The sequence below is a fragment of the Cryptomeria japonica genome, chromosome 3 (genome assembly GCF_030272615.1).
Source record: "Cryptomeria japonica chromosome 3, Sugi_1.0, whole genome shotgun sequence".
NCBI lineage: Eukaryota > Viridiplantae > Streptophyta > Pinopsida > Cupressales > Cupressaceae > Cryptomeria > Cryptomeria japonica.
The window spans coordinates 99566972-99586628 of NC_081407.1; positions in this window are offsets into that span (position 1 = coordinate 99566972).

The following is a 19657-nucleotide window of genomic DNA, read 5'->3' on the forward strand; positions in this document are numbered from 1 at the left end:
GCATGCTTTTAGTGTCTCTCTTGGTATGCCTTTTTAGATTAGTTTTTGATTGACTAACACTAACGGTTTTTGTGTCTTTGGTGTTGTTTATCAATTGCTAACCTTGTGCCATTTTGCAGGGCATCAGTCTCCTATAGATTTTTTGTGGATTATAGTAGTATGACCAAAAGAGAAAAGAGAACAAACACAAACAAGAACCCTAAGGGTCAAGCCAAAGGGAAGTTTGATACGATGGCATATGTGCTTCTCAACATTGAAAGTAATATGAACAATGCCTAGAATTAATGCCTCATTCTCAATATTTATCAATTGATTAGTGAGCTTTATATAGTAGTTGATTTCTCAAAAGTATATCTTAGGTCAAGCTACCACCATCTTAGAGTTTGAAAGGAATAAATCGACGAGATGGATTTTAGGTGTCACTACAAGATCTATGAGGTTTTGGTCATGCTATTTGGTTTGAAAAATTCTCTAGCAACATTCTACTCATGGATGAATCAAACTTTGTAAGTAGCTTAAAATTATGTCCTCATCTTGTTTGATGACCCTCAAGGATATTGACACAACTATGAGGACTCTTTGGCCTTTGCATCTACTATAGACATTTTATTAAGGATTTATGCCAACTAGCTATGTCCTAAATTAACCTAACAAAGAGGGGAGCTTTAAAATGGATAGAGGGTGCATAATACATATTTGATAGACTAAAAGAGGTAATGAACTCATGTTCTATGTTAGCAATTTTAGATTTTACCCTTCCTTTGAATACTACAATGTGATGCATTAAGAGAATGAACTAGAGTCATACTCATGTTGAAAAAGAACCCAATTACTTTCAAGAGTCGTAAATTCATAGAGATGGAATAGAGGTTATCCATTATTGCTAAGGATATGCTAGTTAGCATACATGCACTAGTTAAATTCAAGTAGTACTTGTTGGGTGGCCAAATTATGGTTAAAAACATATCACAATAGCTTACGGTATTTCCCCAATCAAAAGGGTCTAAAATGGGGGAGAAAATTGAAAGCCTATGACTTTGGTATTGATTCTATTAAAGGGAAGATGAATGTTAATGCTAGTCCATTGTCTAGAAGGCCAAATTTGTGTTCCATGTCTCACATCTCCATGAATTGAAAGGATAAAATCATATTGGAGTATGTTAAGAATGCATTTGTATCTAATGTGTTGGAATGCAGTTTGTTGGACAATAGATAGAATTTTTTTAATGAACTCATTCTGCACAAGGGAAGAGTCTACTTGTTGCTAGAATGAAAGATGAAGGAAAGGTTTTGTGGGTGGTTCATGATACTCATTAGTGGGCCCCAATAGGTTATTCAATACATACAAAAAAATAGGGAAACACTCATGTGGAAGGAAATCAAGGATTGTGTCCTTATCCATTACAAAAAAATGTATCATTTATCAAAAGTAAATAGAAAAAGAAATTTTGATAGGTATTTTACACCCATTACTTGGGTAAGCGCACCAAGATGGTGAACAAAAAATTGGACACTACCAAAAAAAAACCTAAAATGGACAAAAGGCGATTGTGTTGTACATGTTATGACTCAAAAAATCCAAGCCAAAATGTGTACGGGTTATTTAAATTAAAAACACGGTCGTGTTCTTTAAAATAAAAAATGTGATTGTGTTTTAAAAAAAATAAAAACATGATCATGTTTTTAAAAATGTAAACACGATCATGTTATGTTTAGCAAGAAAAATGTGATCACATTATGCTTACATTAAGTTTGATAAGGAACATGGACTTAGATGGCGATTCCTTTATCATTTTTTTTCATTAAGATATATACATAAAATATAACATTTAAGTATAATTTATTTTTCTCTTTGTCTTTTGGCAATTCCTTTAGCCTTCCCTTACTTTTTTCATCAGGATATATACATAAAATATAACATTTAAGTATAAGAAAGATAAAAGACAAAGATAAAATTTTATCTTTGTCTTTCATCTTTCTTACACTTAAAGTTATATTTTATGTATGTATTGTAAAGATGTTTGAGAGTGGTTTCAAATCTCTATGAATCATGATGCAAATTCTAGATTTTAGAAGATCTTATAATTTTTCAGACTTAGTCGAATTTCAGTAATCAGTAGGCTTCTATCATCATTCTCTTGCTATCTCTCTATCTCACGCTCTTTGTCTCCCCTAATCTCTAGACCTATCTATTTTCCTATATCTCTCTTTCACCTCCCTCTCTACCTCTCTCTATCTCACTCTCTCCTATCTCCCCAAGTTCTAGATCTTATAATTTCTCAAACAATCAAATTTTAGTAATCAATAATCTCTCTCTCTCTCTCTCTCTCTCTCTCTCTCTCTCTCTCTCTCTCTATATATATATATATATATATCTATATATACATATACATATACATATACATATACATATACATACATACATACATACATATATATATATATACATATATATACATATACATACATATATATATACATATACATACATACACACATATATGTGTGTGTGTGTGTGTGTATATATGTATATACATATATATATACATACACATACACACACACATATACATATATACACACACACACACACATAGATACATACACATATACATACATATATATATATATATATATATATATATATATATATATATATATATATATATATATATATATATATATATATATATATCTGTGTGTGTGTGTGTGTGTGTGCGCGTGCCCACACAAACACATATATATACATACACATACATATACATATACACACACACACATATGTGTGTGTGTGTGTACATATATAGATATACATATACATACATACATACATACATACATATATGTGTGTGTGTATGTATATGTGTGTGTTTATGTGTGTGTATATATATATATGTATATATGCATTTATGTATATATGTATGTATATATATCTATGTATATATATGTATATATGTGTTGGTGTAAATAATTATTCATCTTGGATATTATTACACCTTAATTAAGTTTACTTAGGTACATGTATTTCATAGTAGTTTGGGTATGAGACACTTGGGTGTTTGTGCCACATTGGGATAGCGTGTGTAGGAGAATTTCCACCTTTTATGGTGTTGATCTTATCTTGTTGTTACATTCCACTTCATGTGGAATATTATATTGTTTCTCCTACCTACCCACACCTATTTCCTACATACACTTGTTTCTTATTGAGCCACATGTCATGTTTGTGTGCTCACATATCCATATGGCCTTGCCTATATAAGTAGGCTCATCTACATTATTTGTATGGGCAATCATTAAACATCTTGTAATGATCCAGTTGATCATATTTTGCATCTTGATAGAATACAGTTTATTCCTATCATCTATTTTTGTCTCTCTTATTTGTGTTTTCCATTGCCTCTAGATCTTGGAAAAATTTCACATGGTATCAGAGCTGGTCCATGTCTCACAGTATCAGAGCTGATCCAATTCTCACATGGTATCAAAGCCATTAGAGTGCCATTGGTTTGCCAATTGAGAGAAATTTGATGCTATTTGGGGTTGTGTATTTTGGAGATTTCTATTGCAGGTTTTTATTGAATCTTGTTGGGTCAAATCTGAGGTCACCGTTGGATTGAGGAGGTCCAAGAAAGTCAGTTTTACCTTTTGTTTCATCCAAATCGGACTTCGGAGGCCAAATCTAGAGACATTTGAAGTTTGATTCTACGGTTGAAATTTTCCAGAAATTATAATTTTGCAGGCAATTTTCAAATAGCGATATCTCACTCATCCGGACTCATTTTTTCGAGAAATTGTTTTTGTTTTGGGATAGAATTTCATGTTCTGTACAATGGTGCAGTGATTGTCTGATTTTCAAATACAAGTTTTTCAGAAATCGTGAAATCCCGATTTTTACAACTTTGGAGGCTTCGTTTGGGCTCATATGGACTCCTTTTCAGGTGCCGTTTTTTTTAAAGTGCATGTTTTTTCATCTACTTTCATAATCTGCCATCTGTTTGTAGTGATTTTGAGTAGAAATTGTACTTTCAGTACTTGGCCATTCTTGGCATATTTGGTACTTGTATTTTGCTTGGATCTCAGTTTAGATCACTAGCAATATTTGTTGAAGTCTCTTATATCTCATTTTGAGAAGTTGTAAAGTTGAAATCAGAAGTCCATTTTGACATTATTTGTAAGTGCCAACATGATCTTTTTATGGGGGGTTAGTTGTTCATTTATATCTCTTGGTGAAATTCCATTCAGAGGCATCTTCATCTGCAATATTCTATAGGGCTTCTTTGTTGGTGGCATCATTTTCATGTTTCCACATTTGAATATTTTATCATGATGTATGCTCTTGCATGAGCAATGTTGTACTCGTACTATCATAAAGTGTCACACCTCTTTGTATCTTGTCATTGTTGACTATTTGATGTAATCCTCTTGTACACGTAGATTAGGAATATCTTGTGAGACTTGGTGCATGGCTCCAGTTGAGACTTAGATTGTACACATTTGTGCATGGCTCCCGTGAGACTTGGATTGTACCAGTATTTTTGCTATTTCTGAGTATCTAGATGATGCTCACAGCAGGTTGTCTTCATGCCTGATCTTCTTTTTGTTGCAGCGAGTGATTCATCGTCATCGACTTGGTACCTAGTTTTGTCACACTTTGACATTATTTGTGCAGCATTGGCTCTCTTTCTTCCTTATGGGGAGGTATTTTGGTCATCATCATTGGACCATCTTTGTAGGAGATTCGACATTGAGGGGGGGCTTCATGGTCTCTTGTTCTCTCTTATGGGGGGGACACAGTTTTGTTCTTCTCATTCATCATTGAGAGCATTGTGTGCTTTCATCATCTCTCTTTTGGGGGAGGGTTTTTTCCCATTGGGTTTTTCTCTCTTTCCTCTCTTTGTGGGAGATTGCATTTGCATTTGTACATGGGTACCTAACATGGCCTCGTAGCCAGGACCCATCTTGCATTTCTTAGTTGCATTGTAGACTTTAGTGCATTCCCCTAAGTTGCACTTAAGGGGGGGTGTTGGTGTAAATAATTATTCATCTTGGATATTATTACACCTTACTTAAGTTTAGTTAGGTACATGCATTTCATAGTAGTTTGGGTATGAAACACTTGGGTGTTTGTGCCACATTGGGATAGCGTGTGTAGGAGAATTTCCACCTTTTATGGTGTTGATCTTATCTTGTTGTTACATTCCACCTCATGTGGAATATTATATTGTTTCTCCTACCTACCCACACCTATTTCCTACCTACCCTTGTTTCTTATTGAGCCACATGTCATGTTTGTGTGCTCACATATCCATATAGCCTTGCCTATAAAAGCAGGCTCATCTACATTATTTGTACGGGCAATCATTAAACATCTTGTAATGATCCAATTGATCATATTTGGATCTTGATATAATACAGTTTATTCCTATCATCTATTTTTGTCTCTCTTATTTGTGTTTTTCATTGCCTCTAGATCTTGGAAAAATCTCACAATATGTATATGTATATATCTTCTCTTTGTCTTCCTACATACATCCCCTCTCCCTCTCTCCACATACCTCTCTCTCTCTCTCTCTCTCTCTCTCTCTCTCTCTCTCTCTCTCTCTCTCTCTCTCTCTCTCTCTCTCATACTCTCTCTTTCTCTAACTACTTGTCTCTATCTGCCCTCCCTATCTTTGAATACCTATCCTTCCCTCCATTGCTCCAAATATCCTCTCCACTTCTATCTATCTCACCTCTATATCTCTCTCTATCTAGGTATTTAGATAGATAGTGTATGGGGGAAGTGAAAGAGAGGTAGGTAGACATAGATAAGTAGAAAGAAACAAAAAGAGAGAAAGGTAGAGATATAGGTAGAGAGGGAGAGAGATATAGGTTGAGAAAAAGTTAATAGAGAGAGAGTGGGGAGATAGGTGAGATTGATAGAAGTGGCAAGGGAAGGTTTGAGAGATAAAAAAATAGAAATAGAGGTCTTGTAGGGAGGGAGATATATATAGAGAAAGAGAGAGGGAGAGAGAGAGAGAGGAAGAGGGGAGATAGTGATAAGTTGAGATGGGGGAAATACATAGAGAGGGGTGGAGAGGGAAGGAGAAACATAGAGACAGGTGAGATATACAAAAGTGGAGGGGAGAGTTGGAGTGAGGGAGAGAAGGATAGGTATTAAAAGAGAGGGAGGTAGGAGAGGTATTCAAAGATAGGTTGGGTAGATAGAGATAAGTAGTTACAAGGAGAGTATGGAGAGAGAGAGAGAAGGGGGGGTGGAAAGAGAGGTAGGTAGAGAGAGGGAGAGGGGAGTAAAAGAGAGTAGGAGGGAAGATATATGGATAGAGGATAAAAATACATAAAGGGAGAGGGGAGATAGAGAGTATAGATAGATGGGTAAGTAGAGAGGTTGAGGGAAGGAGGGAGGGATGTATGAATAGAGAGAGAGGGTGAGACATAGATTTATTTAGAGAAATAAAGGTAGGTAAGAAAGGAGGGAGATGTATTTGTAAAGAGATGGAAAGGGGAGATAGATATAAGTAGAGATAGAAGGGGAGAGAAAGGAGGGAAGGACATCTATGCAAAAAAATTAAGGTATTGAGAGAGAGAGGGGGGGGTATAAATATTGGGGGAGACAGAGAGTGAGATAAAGAGAAATAGAAAGGGAAGGAGAGAGGGAGGGAGTGAGAGAAATGAATATATATGTAGACAAATAGAGGTAGGGAGGAAGGGATGTAGAGGTATGTATATAGAGGGAGAGGGGAGATAGAGGTTAGTACAAAGTGAAAGGTTGAAAGTGAGACAAGTAGAGAGGAAGAGAGAGAGGAAGAGGGGAGATAGTGATCATTTGAGAGGGGGGAAATAGATAAAGAGAGGTGGAGAGGGAAGGCGAGAGAGGAGACATGTGAGATAAACAAAAGTGGAGGGAAGATTTGGAGTGAGGGAGAGAAGGATAGGTATTCAAAGAGAGGGAGGGAAGGAGAGATATTTAAAGAGAGAGAGAGAGAGAGAGAGAGAGAGAGAGGGGAGATAGTGATAAGTTGAGAGGGGGGAAATAGATAGAGAGAGGTGGAAAGGGAAGGAGAGAGATAGACACAGGTGAGATATACAAAAGCGGAGAGGTATTCAAAGAAAGGGAGGGAAGGAGAGGAATTAAAGAGAGGTTGGGTAGAGAGAGAGAGAGAGAGAGAGAGAGAGAGAGAGAGAGAGAGAGAGAGAGAGAGAGAGAGAGGTAAATGAAGGGAGTTAGGGGAGGTATGAAAGAAGATGGAGAGAGGAGATAGAGATAAATAGAGGGAAAGAGAGAGATAGGTGGGGAGGGGGAGAGAGGTGACATAGAGAGGAGAGAATGTGCGTGAGGTCGGTAGAGAAGAGAGGGGAGATACAAAGTAGAAGGGTGAGAGACCTAGGTTTATAGATTGGGGAGAGAGGAGATAATGATATAAAAAGATGGAGGAGAGATAGAGGGGGGAGAGTGATAGGAAGATAGATAGGTCTAGAGGTTGAGGGAGACAAAGAGAGTGAAATAGAAATATAGAGAGAATGATAATAGTAGATTAGTGATTATTGAAATTTGACTAAGTGTGATAAATTATAAGATCTAACAAAGAGAAAACATAACTTATACTTAAATATTATATTTTATGTATACATCCTAATGAAAAAACTAATGGAAAGCTAAAGGAATTGCCATCTAAGTCCATGTTCCTTATCAAACTTAATGTAAGCATAGTGCGGTCACTTTTTGCTTGATAAACATAACACAATTGTGTTTTTTATTTTAAAGAACATGGTCATGTTTTTAATTTGAATGACTTGTACACATTTTTCCTTGTACTTAGGATTTGATAGCAAGGTTAAGGCTTGGGAGCCTTATTTCCCTCTTCTTTACATGTTTTCTTCTTCCAATCTAGTTTCTCAACTTCATCGTCGTTAAGTTTACACATTATCAAGTGGGTATTTGTAAAATTGTCACCATAATTTCACCCATATTTTGAGCTTTCTAACCATAAAATTTTTTACAAAAAATTGAACAACATTAACATATTAATCTTGAATTTCTTTTACCAATGTCTCCAGACTTCTCAGAGACAGACATGTACCATTTTTTTAATAACTTTTAAATTAATTGTCCAAATTCAAATATATATATATATATATATATATTATTATTCTACACTTCATTATTTACACTTTAAAAAATAAATTATTATTTTTTATTATTTTGGTGCGAGTTATGTGACACGCATGAACAAGTACCTGATTTTCAAGATGCGTCCACTTTGAAAAATCATAAAAAAAAAAACTTAATAGTGCTCACTCTTAACTATTTTTCTACCAGAGAGTTTTTCAAAATACTAAATGCAACTATAAACTTTTTGATGTGCACATCAAATAGTATGTTATGTTTTGCTGAAAAAATAGGAACAATTTTGTGTACATGAAATATTTGACCCCCTTAATATTGTCCAATTTTGAAAAAAAATAGCAGTTTGGAAATTAGATTTAGAGTACGAGAATATTTGTTCTTTGGGTATCTTCAAATTTTGAGTGCACGAGTCTCAAATTGCTCCTCCAAGTTCAGGTTTAGTTGATTTTCAAAAAAAAAAAAGTGTCCACTTATACCCCCCCTTTTTGTTCACCATCTCGGTGCACTTACCCACCTATCCTAGAGTAGAAACAAGAAAAATTTTTGTTGGATTTTATCATAGGAACCCCTAAATTCCAAGGTGAGGATTGTATATATGTTGTTGTGGATAGACTAACCAAGTATGCATACTTTGTCATCTCTTCAAATTTTAATGTGTCACAATTGGATAATTTATTCTTCAAGGAAGTGATAAAACTCTATGGACTACCTAAGAAAATTGTGAGTGATAGAGATAGTTGTTTTTATGATTTTTTTTTCACAAGTGATCTTCCTTTTGGTAAGAACCAAGCTCACACCTAACATTAGCTATCACCCACAAATAGATGGCCAAACCAAGATTATGAACAAATCCAAGTCAATGAATTATTCCACCAAATTTATACCATTTGAGACATGTTTTAGATACATTCCTCCTATTTTTTAATGTTTTGATGGGATATCCAAAAGAAGGGAAAGATGATGTGTGTAAAGAGGTCCACAAAACTAAACAATTCATTTATAAATTTAAAAAAGTCCATCTCTATGTGTATGAGAATATCAAGGAACAAATTTTGATCCAAGCACAAATCATGGCATGACCACATAGGGTTGAATATATGTTCCAAGTTAAAGATCAATTTTGGGTGTATATGAGAAAGGAAATACTCCAAGGACTAGCAAAAAAATTGAATTATATTCATTATGCTCCAGTTTTTTATTATAGAGAAAATTATATAAGATGATTTTTGGTTATCTTTGTCTCCGTATGTAAAGATGCATTTTAATGATCAATGTTGATAAATTTAATTAAAACCGTTAATGTTTGATGAAGAGAAAACATAATATGACCTTTCATAGATAACTTGTCGTAAAGTGAACAAGAAGAGTTAAAGGGTGATGCAATCTTGGAAAAGAAGATGAGGAAGATAAGAATATGAGAACATAAACATGGCTCAAGTAGGGTTGAATGGACAATTTTCAAGTAAGGAAAAATGGTATCCCAAAGAAGATGTGAGAAAAAAATTTCCTCATTTTTTTAGTCCTTAAGATTTTGAGGAACAAAAGCCTCCTTGCTAGGGGATTGAATTTGTTGGAACAAGAATTCAAATGTTACTATTTCCAAAATAAAGAACTTATCTTTTGCTTAAAAACTAAGAGTTCATGAAAATTTAATGTATTGTCATGTGAAAGGAATTTCATTCATGTCAAAGAAGTTTCTAAGATGAATTACTGCAAGGGTCCAAGTCATATAATGAAGAGACAAACAATTTAACATTTTTACCAATTTCTATAATGAGAAAAAACAATGACCACAACAGTTTTAGTTGAATTTTCCTAATTAAAGTGGTTAAAGCATCTCAATTGTAATATTTGAAAATTTTCCCTTTGTAGAACAAAATAATTTGTTACAGTTGAAATAGACCATGAAAGATGAAGGGTATTTGACAATTCATTTCAAATTTCTAATAGTAGATCTTCCTTTTAGTGTTAAGGAAAGATTTTTGGACTTCATAAAATACAATAAACAAAGATAATAAACACATTCCAAGAGATAGGTCTCATTCTAACCTTCATATTATGTTTATTTTAGCTATCTTAAATGTGAAAATAAGGGTTTCTAAGGCATAAAGACGTTGTTAGATATGATTTTGAACTCATAACTTTGTTGAATCTCATATTCACCCTTAAGGGTTTTGTAATCACTTATATTAGAAGTGTTGATTTACTTTTCAAGAATTTTATTTCCTTTAAGGATTTTTATAGGTATAAAAATTACGTTTTAATATGTTTGTTGTTCCACTAAATGATTGTACTTTAATTTCAAGTTTGCATCTATAATGAACAATTTTTACTATTATTATAAAAATTAGAAATTGAATTTAAAATAAAGGTATTTGTAGGGTTGACAAGATTGAAATTCATTGGTGAATACTTAAAGAATATATTCATCTTTTTATGGATCACAAAAGGTTACCAATAGTTATTCACACACACACACACACACACACACACACACACACACACACACACACACACACACACACATATATGAATATGATAGGGAGGATTATTACAAGGCTACTGACAAGATAACTAATGGTTGTATGTGATATATATATATATATATATATATATATATATATATATATATATATATATATATATATATATATATATATATATGGAGGATTATTACAAGGCTACTGACAAGATAACTAATGGTTGTATGTGAAATAAAGAATTTACATCTAGCACATCTAGCACATCATGTGATATATATAATGGTGAGCAAGACAAAGTCTACATAAATGCACACATCAATGGGACAATATATAGTTGTATGCTTACAAATCTACATAATGAGAATCTAAGTGAAGCAAAAATTCTTATAGATACATCTCAAGATACTTTTTAAGTAAAAAAAAAGTGAGCTTTCAAAAAATCCCATCATCACATAATATATTTATTAATAGAGAAACATTAGTAGATAATACTTCTCTGTGTATCATGATATCAAAAAAGAAGGATCCCATTGGAGTGAGCAAATGAAGCTATCATGTCTTATAGTTTCATCTAAATTCCTTTATTTTTTAATTTATGAATGCCATTTTGTATTCTTCCATGCTTTCACTTGTTCTTACCACTTGTGAGGAAACTTTCTATATTACATTTTATAGGTTACATGTGTCTTGATTGAGGGGAAAAAGTGGGGAATACTTCATCCTTTGTCTCACGTACATCATGATCTCTCGCATATATAAGTATCTTAGGTACACATATTTGATTTTTATTACTTTTATCTTAGAGTTTTATTGTTTGAGTGTCTCATGCGTATGCTACATACACAATGTAGCATGTTTATGTCTATTTTTATAAACACTATTGTGTTGTGATTCTCTATGTTTATCTAATCTTTCTTTCTCTCCATGATTTATGTGCATGATTTTTTGGTAAAAAAAGAATTATGGCATATTATTATCAATTTTTCTTAAAGTTTATGTGTAGTTTATAAGTAGATTTTAGATCATTCGTGTGGTTTTTATACACATATTGCCTACCATTTTCTTGTTTTCCTACATTATTATACTCACTCATGTAGATGTCCACTCACACCAAAATGGCAGCAAGTTTTAAAGGTGAAGAGTATATTTTACCCTTTATCTTACTCAACTTTGTATAGGTGTGATGTAGAGCATCATGAAAAACCAACCAAGAACCCCAAATCAACCATGGAGTCCCAATCCTAGGGTGCTCGATGACCCAAAATAATCATCAATCTACAACCTTGATATGTTTGAGGCATCCAAAAAGATTACTATCAACCAACCAATCCAATATCAAATCTTTCATATCATTTATAACCCTTTAAACATTATTCAAGACCCAAACAATGCATAATGTTGTCCCGGTTAATGACAGTCTGATAGACCCATACTCTGTTATTAATAACTTTCAAACCTAGCCATATTTTGAAGATCTCTTCGGTGAGGATGTAGACAACTAGGTTTCTAAATCCATATCCAAAATTGAGAACAGCCCAACGGTGGAATTAATAGTTATGGTCTTTGCACCAAGACCATTTTGACTGTTACAAAAAAAAACAAGAAATATTCATTCCCAGTCCGCCTAGGGCATCAAATATCTCATAAAATACTTAACCAATCACATTGAAACTAAATTAATTTGAAATATAATTCAACCCTCTATCAAACACCAAAGTTACAACAATTTCCAATGGTGCAATCAAAATATTTTAGTGAAACTCTCCACAAACCCCAATTTGGAGGGTTTTTTGACAATTTTCACCAAATCTTGCATAACTTGCTTCAAAATGATTGAAATTAAATGAAACCAAAGGGAAAAAAAATTAACTCATTCCATTATCATATCCAATACATTTTCCATGGAGACAATTTTTTTTTCATAAAGAAAAACATGAATGATGCAATACCCAAAAAACAATGTGGAGTGTGTAAAAACTTCAAATGTTATTCATTTCCTTCCTCCAATCTTACATACACCCATTGGATTCGACCAAATGATGATTTTTATAACCTCCACACATCCATATGGCAGTTACAAGTGCTCAAGACCAATTACATCCTTGGTTTGCAACTTTTAGAACATGGTTTGTTGCTTGACGACACTTAATGCCACAAATGTCAACTTTGATGAATATGAACTCCAAACTTGTAAGACTTCACATGAACCTTCCAAATACATAAAAATGGAATTCAAATGACCTTTTACAACTATTTTACCCTTTCATGACTAGTTTATACAAATTTAACCTCATAAACCCAATCAAGACCTTATTAGGACAACTTGGACAACTCATTACAATTGGCTCTTTTAGCCTCACTTATGACCTCATAATGACTCAAAATACATTAAAATGACCATATGAACTCAAATGCGAGTGAAATGATTCATGGCATGATCTTTAACCTCTTGGTGTATGTTTGGGCTAGGTGCTCCTGCACCAAGGTGTCTTGAGTACAAGCACTATAATAGGATTCAAACTAATTTAGATCTCCCATCAATACCAATTTCAAGCTGGCTCTTAAAAATAAGGCTTAACCCTCACTTCAAATTTTTTTTAATTTTTTAATTTATTAGTTTTTATTCGTAGGTCAAATCTATGGGCATGTAAATGACCTGGATTAGTTCTCTAGTGTTTCAAATTCAAATTTTACATTAGGCCCAAGATGACTTGTCTCAACTAGCCACTACGTGGTAATTCTTACACCAAAACTTTCATATTATATGTCTAGTTTGCATAGAAGAGGACATCACTCTTAGGTCATTAATTATCATCTTAGATTTGTCAAACATTAACTATTGCCCCTTTCCTCCAAAATCACTCATTACTAGAATCATGCCATTGAAAATGACTCATATATGCATCCTCACAATGTTCTGCATCAATATAATTAATAATAATTTTATAGATACCATTTTGATGGTGCCTACACAAAAATTTAACCCTACCCTGTGACACTCCTCTTATCATGCTTATTCATGTCTCAATGAAGATATGTCCTAGTTACAAAGATGATTTAGCTAATGTTGTCAAGGGATTGCAAAAATGATTGACAATGTCCCCTTTGGTGGTTTGTCTTCCTCATGTCATAAATAGCCTTTTGGGGATTAGGTTGGCTCGGTGATGACACTCTGGAGTCTCTTCCTGGGGGCAAGATAGTTTGGCAATCCAGTCTCCTTTCAAAAACCATTTCTTCCTTGTCATCCTTACTTAGTGTGACTATTAATTAGGGTAATTCCCTTCCATTCCAATGATTTAAATCGATTTCAAAAAAATTTCTGGAAGGGGTTATTTGCAATAGAGAGGAATTTTTTGTAGGAAAATGCCCTTATTTGTAGATCCACAAAAGCTTGGCTCAAATTGTGCGATCTTCATGCTTGGATCTTTAAACATTGGAAGGATAACATGGAGAGAGAAGTATGCATTGACCCCTAGGCTAATGATTTTTCATCCTCTAGTTCAATTCTCTTGAAGACAAGGTGTGTTGGGTTTTTAGGTGTCATCAACCTTGTAAATCCATGTAATTAATTGTTCCTATTATTGTTTGTAATTCACCCATAAGGGATGAAGGGTTTCATCAACAGTAGAAATCAATATTTTATTGGTATGTTAACTATGTTTTTTGTTGGTCTCAGTAATTATCTATTTAGCGACAGGGAGCTTTTGTGTTACTTTTCATTGGAGAGGCATCATGATAACATTAAAATGTTGAGGTTACTCACTTTTGGTGCCCACCTTGAGAATCAACTATTTTTTAGGTTTATGACATTTTTCATAAGTTGTAAGAGCCTCTATAACAGTTATGACCACTATCATAAGGTACCATGACAACTATGACAACATTTATGACAACGAATACAACAAATTCCTTCCCTAGGTACCCATGCAGGAGAGATGCCTTATGCCAGTTGCAAGAGCATTTGTAAGTGGCTATTTTGGGTGGAGTTGATGATTCCTAGAAATTTGGAATGGGATTTCTCAAAAGGTTTTGTTGCCTATTGTTTTGTGATAACACAGTGGTTTTACACTCCTAGGAGTTTCTATAAATTGGGGACTTTTGTTGGTAATAATATTGAGTTTGTTCAAGTTTTTTTTTTGTTGGGATTATGCTATCAAATTGAATAATTGAGAAGAGTTTAGAGTGTCATATTGTAATCACTTATTGTTGATAATACAAGTCATTAATCTCTTCTTGGTGAAGTTTTTTCTCGAAAGGGTTTCTCCACGTAATCATGGTGTTATGTGTTTGGTTTTCTATGATGTTCTCATTTCTTTATTATAGCTGATTTCATTTCCATTTGGTATAATCCATTAGGTTTTATTAACAATAAATTTGAATATTCTTATATTTCTATCCACCTCTTATTTTCTAACATTTGGTATAAGAGTTTGGCTAGTTCTGTGTCTTGGGTGGTAGAAGGGAGGTTTTTTGAGCTTTTGTGGGAGTTTTGATTGATCTATTTTTGCACATTTTTGTTTATACCATGGTTGTAGTTTCTTCTCATTTGGACGTATAGAAGTTCAATAAAATGGGCTATGCATTGTGGGATTGAAAATGGGGGATCTACTTGAAGAACAAGATTAATGGGTGGTTGTGACAAATAAAGAGAAACATTAGAAACTTATTGGCAAAGGCTAGAAGAAAGTAGATAAAAAGGCACTGGGTATTATTAGATTGTGTCTTTATGATTATTTTCTCTTAAATGTATCAAAAGAAAAGATTGTGCATGCTTTATGGAACCAAATTGGTGAGATCTACCAAGCCAAAATTTTGGTGAACAATTTTTTCTTGAAATGAAAAATTATTTTTTCTTAAGAAGAAGCAAGGTGAATCAATAGTTGAGCATTTATATTTCTTTACTTTAATTTTGAATCAACTAGACTTTATAGATATATCAATTGGAGAAGAGCATAAATGCATCGTTCTTGTTTGTTCTTTATCTAATTCATGGGAAATTTTCATTCTTTCTATCATTGCTAACCTCAAAGATCCCAAAATGGATGCTCTTGTTGGAGCTTTGTTGGCACAACAAATGAGGAGAAAGGCTATGAATAGATCAGATGAATCTCTCAATATCAAGGGAAGACAAAAATAAAGAGAGTCTAAAGGAGATAAGAATGGGCCTAAGGACATATCCCAAACTCCTAGCATAAATAATAGAGTGAACTATTGGAATTGCGAAAAGAGAGGACATGTTAAGAAGGAATGTAAGAATCCAAAGAAACAATTTGATTCCTCTGTAGATAAATCCTCAAGCTCAGGTAATGATGCTTTTATTTCTTCTCTTCATGTTATGACTAAAGAACATTGGCTAATTGATTCAAGATGCTCGTACCATATGACTCTTCATAAGGAGTGGTTTTCCACAAATGACAAATATGGAGGAGAAATCTACCTCGATGGTAACTATTCATATCCTATTGTCAGAAGGGGTAAGTTTCAATGATGGAAGAATAAAATCTCTTTTAGGTATTTTGCATGTCCTAGGTTTAGAAAGAAAACTAATTTTAGTTTCTATCTTGATTGATATGGATTTGGATGTAACATTTGACAAGCAGGGTTGCAAATTGGTAAGAGGAAATCTGGTGGTAGCAAGGGGTACAAGGAAGGGGACTATGTTTAAGCTTGAATCCACTACTTGTTGGTAGTGGGTTAGCGTCCCTCGCGGGAATTCATGACATGGTTTAACAACCTCCTATGGATTCTATAAGTCTAGTGGCTATATCGGGCATTGATAGGTCGATCTTTTGGTGCAATGACAACCCTAACTTGTAACAAGTGGTATCAGAGCTTAGTCACAAGTTCGAATCATGCAGGTTGCATCGAGTAATGCTGGGAGGGGGATTGTTGGCAGTGGGCCAATGTCCCTCATGGGGATTTGCGACATGGTTTAACAACCTCCTGTGGATTCCATAAGTCTAGTGGTTGTATCGAGCATTGACAGGTTGATCTTTTGGTGCAACGACAACCCTAGCTTGTAACACTACTATTATTAAATCTACCAATCTAATTGAATCTAAAAATACTTGTATGTTGTGGCACCATATATTGGGCCACATTAGTGAGAATAGTTTAAAATCCATTTTGAATTAAAAGTTCTTAGACGATTTTTCCTATTCTAATGAGAGTTTTGAATTTTGTGAACATTGTGTGTTTGGTAAACAAAACAAAAAATCATTTCTTTCAATTAGTAATAAATCTAAGAGAAAATTGGAAATTATTCTTGTAGATCTTTTTGGACCAATGGATATTGAATCAATCAGAAGACCTAGATATTTTTCCGCTTTCATTGATGATGTTTCTAGATACGCTTGGTTATATTTATGAGGCACAAATCTGAAAATTTTACTAGTTTAAATATTTTATGGCCTTAGTTGAAAAACAAATAGATTAAAAAATTAAGGTTTTAAGATATGATAATGAAAGAAAATATTATTTTAGGGAATTTGATGAATTTGGCAAGCATGAAAGAATTTTTAGATAAAAATCTACTTTTTACACTCCTCAAAAGAATGGAGTGGTAGAAAGGATTAATCAAATAATAATGGAAAGAGTTAGAATTATGTTAAGTAGTTCACAAATTGGTAGATGCTTTTGGGTAGAAACTGTAAGCATTGCTTGCTACTTGTTAAATAGATCTCCTTGTAAAGCTCCTGAAACAACACCTTATGAAGTGTCGACAAGTAAGAAACCATTTGTTTCACATTTAAGGGTATTTATCGATGAGGCTTATGTTGATGTGCCTAAATAAAAATGAACTAAGTTGGATTGAAAATAAAAATGAACTAAGTTGGATTGAAAATATAAATAGTGCATTTTCATTGGATATGGTGACAATGTAAGAGGATATAAGCTATGAAATCCTTTAACCAAGAAAATGATCTTTTATAGAGATGTGGTTTTTAGGAAACTTGGTGTTATTTCTAATCTTGAACAACCAAAAGAAAAAGATAAGGAAAAGAGAGTGCATTTTGAAATTAACCAGGATTGTGCACCTTGTGAAGAATAAAAAGATAGACATGAGAATGAGGATGAAGAAGAAGAAGATGAGGATTCAAAGGTAGTTACTAATCAAATTAATGAACATGAAGAGGTTGAGAAAGATCAAGAACAATAAGAATCCCATACTCCTATTCTCAGAAGATCCATAAGCCAATAAAATCATGTTGATATGTATGACTCACCATATTTTCATTGTATATTTGCTTAAGTGTTGATGATGAACTTCAATCCTATAGGGAAGCTATTCTAGAAAATGATTAAGATTCTTGGCAACATGCCATGTTAGAGGAGATTATGACATTATAATCATTTGATACCTAGGATCTTGTTCATTTTCCTAAGGAAAGGAAAGCCATTGATTATAAATGGGTCTACAAAAAGAAATTTGGAGTAGACAATTCATTGAAAAAGTACAAAGCTAGAATGGTAGCTAAGGGCTACTCCTAAAGAGAGGGAGTTGATTTTGTTGAGATTTTTCCTCCTATTGCAAAATTATCCTCTATTAGATTTATTTTATCCATTGTTGCGAATAATGATTTTGCGATTGAGAAAATAGATGTTAAGGCTGCTATTTTTATAGAGACTTGGAAGAGGAAATTTCTATGCAAAAACCCAAAGGATTTGAGGTAAAAGGAAATGAACACTTAGTTTGTAGGTTAAAACGGTCTCTTTATGGTCTAAAATAGTCTCCTTGAATGTGGTGTCAAAATTTGATTCAAGTAATATGAAATTGAGTTTTGTTAGAAGTGAAGAAGATAACTATATATACATTAAATGTATTGACAATCATAACCTGATTATTGTCTTGTATGTGGATGATATTTACTTATCAGTAATTCTATAACAATGGTTAGTGAACTAAAATCTCAACTTCTAGGGGTATTGATATGAAGGATTTAGGAGTTGCTAGGTACATACTTGCTATGAAATTCAAAAGAGATCGGGTAAACATAAAGCTTTGGTTGTCACAAAGAAAGTATGTTGTCACTATTTTAAAAAGATTTAGTATGCAAGATTGTAAACCAGTAAGAATTTATTCATAGGTTGGCACTAAGTTTTCATTAGATATGTGTCCTAAGAATGATGATGATTTAGAGGACATGTTTAATTGTCTTATGCTTGTGTTGTAGGAAGTTTAATGCATGCAATAGTTGGCATTAGACCAGATATTACAGAAGTAGTGGTAATTTTAAGCAGGTTTATGTCTAACCTTAGTAGAGAGCATTGGAATCATGTTAAAAGGGTGTTTAGATACTTGCAAGGAACTTTTGATTATTGTTTATAATATTTTAGGAATAATAATATGGATACGGCATTGGACAACAAGGATTTGTTGATGCAGATTGGGTAGATGACTTGGACAGTCGAAGGTCCAATAGTGGGTATGTGTTTACTTTGTTTGGAAGAGTAGTGATTTGGATGAGTAAAAGGTAGGCTATAGTTTCTTTATCCACCATCATAGAAAAGTATATGGTTGCTACCCATGTCTCTAAGGAGGTAGTTTGGTTACAAAGGTTGCACACGTGTATTGGTTTTGATTTCAAGGTTATTCAAATTAATTGTGGTAGTTAGAGTGCAATTCATTTAACTAAGTATCTTATGTATCATGCATTAACTAAGCATGTGGATGTACAATACCATTTTGTTCATGAGTTGTTTTAGAGTTATCTTGTATTAGCTAATAATTATTTATTTAATTATTAGTCTATTATACTCTACGCTTAAGCTAAACTTAGGCATTTAATAATATTGTAGGTATTTAATAAGTATTCTAATTATTAATTACACATTATCCCTTTAAGGTTTCTTTAGGGTTGCACATCTTTAAGGTTTCATATTCTCCTTTCATAAGGATTGTATTGTATTTTATATTTCATTCCCTCTTTGAATGATAATCTTTTTCTTCATAGCCATTATTGTGTTTCTGTCTCCAATCTTCACATTTCCTGCAACCCAGTGGAGCACCAGAGGACTAAACACATTGAGCTTCACATGAACT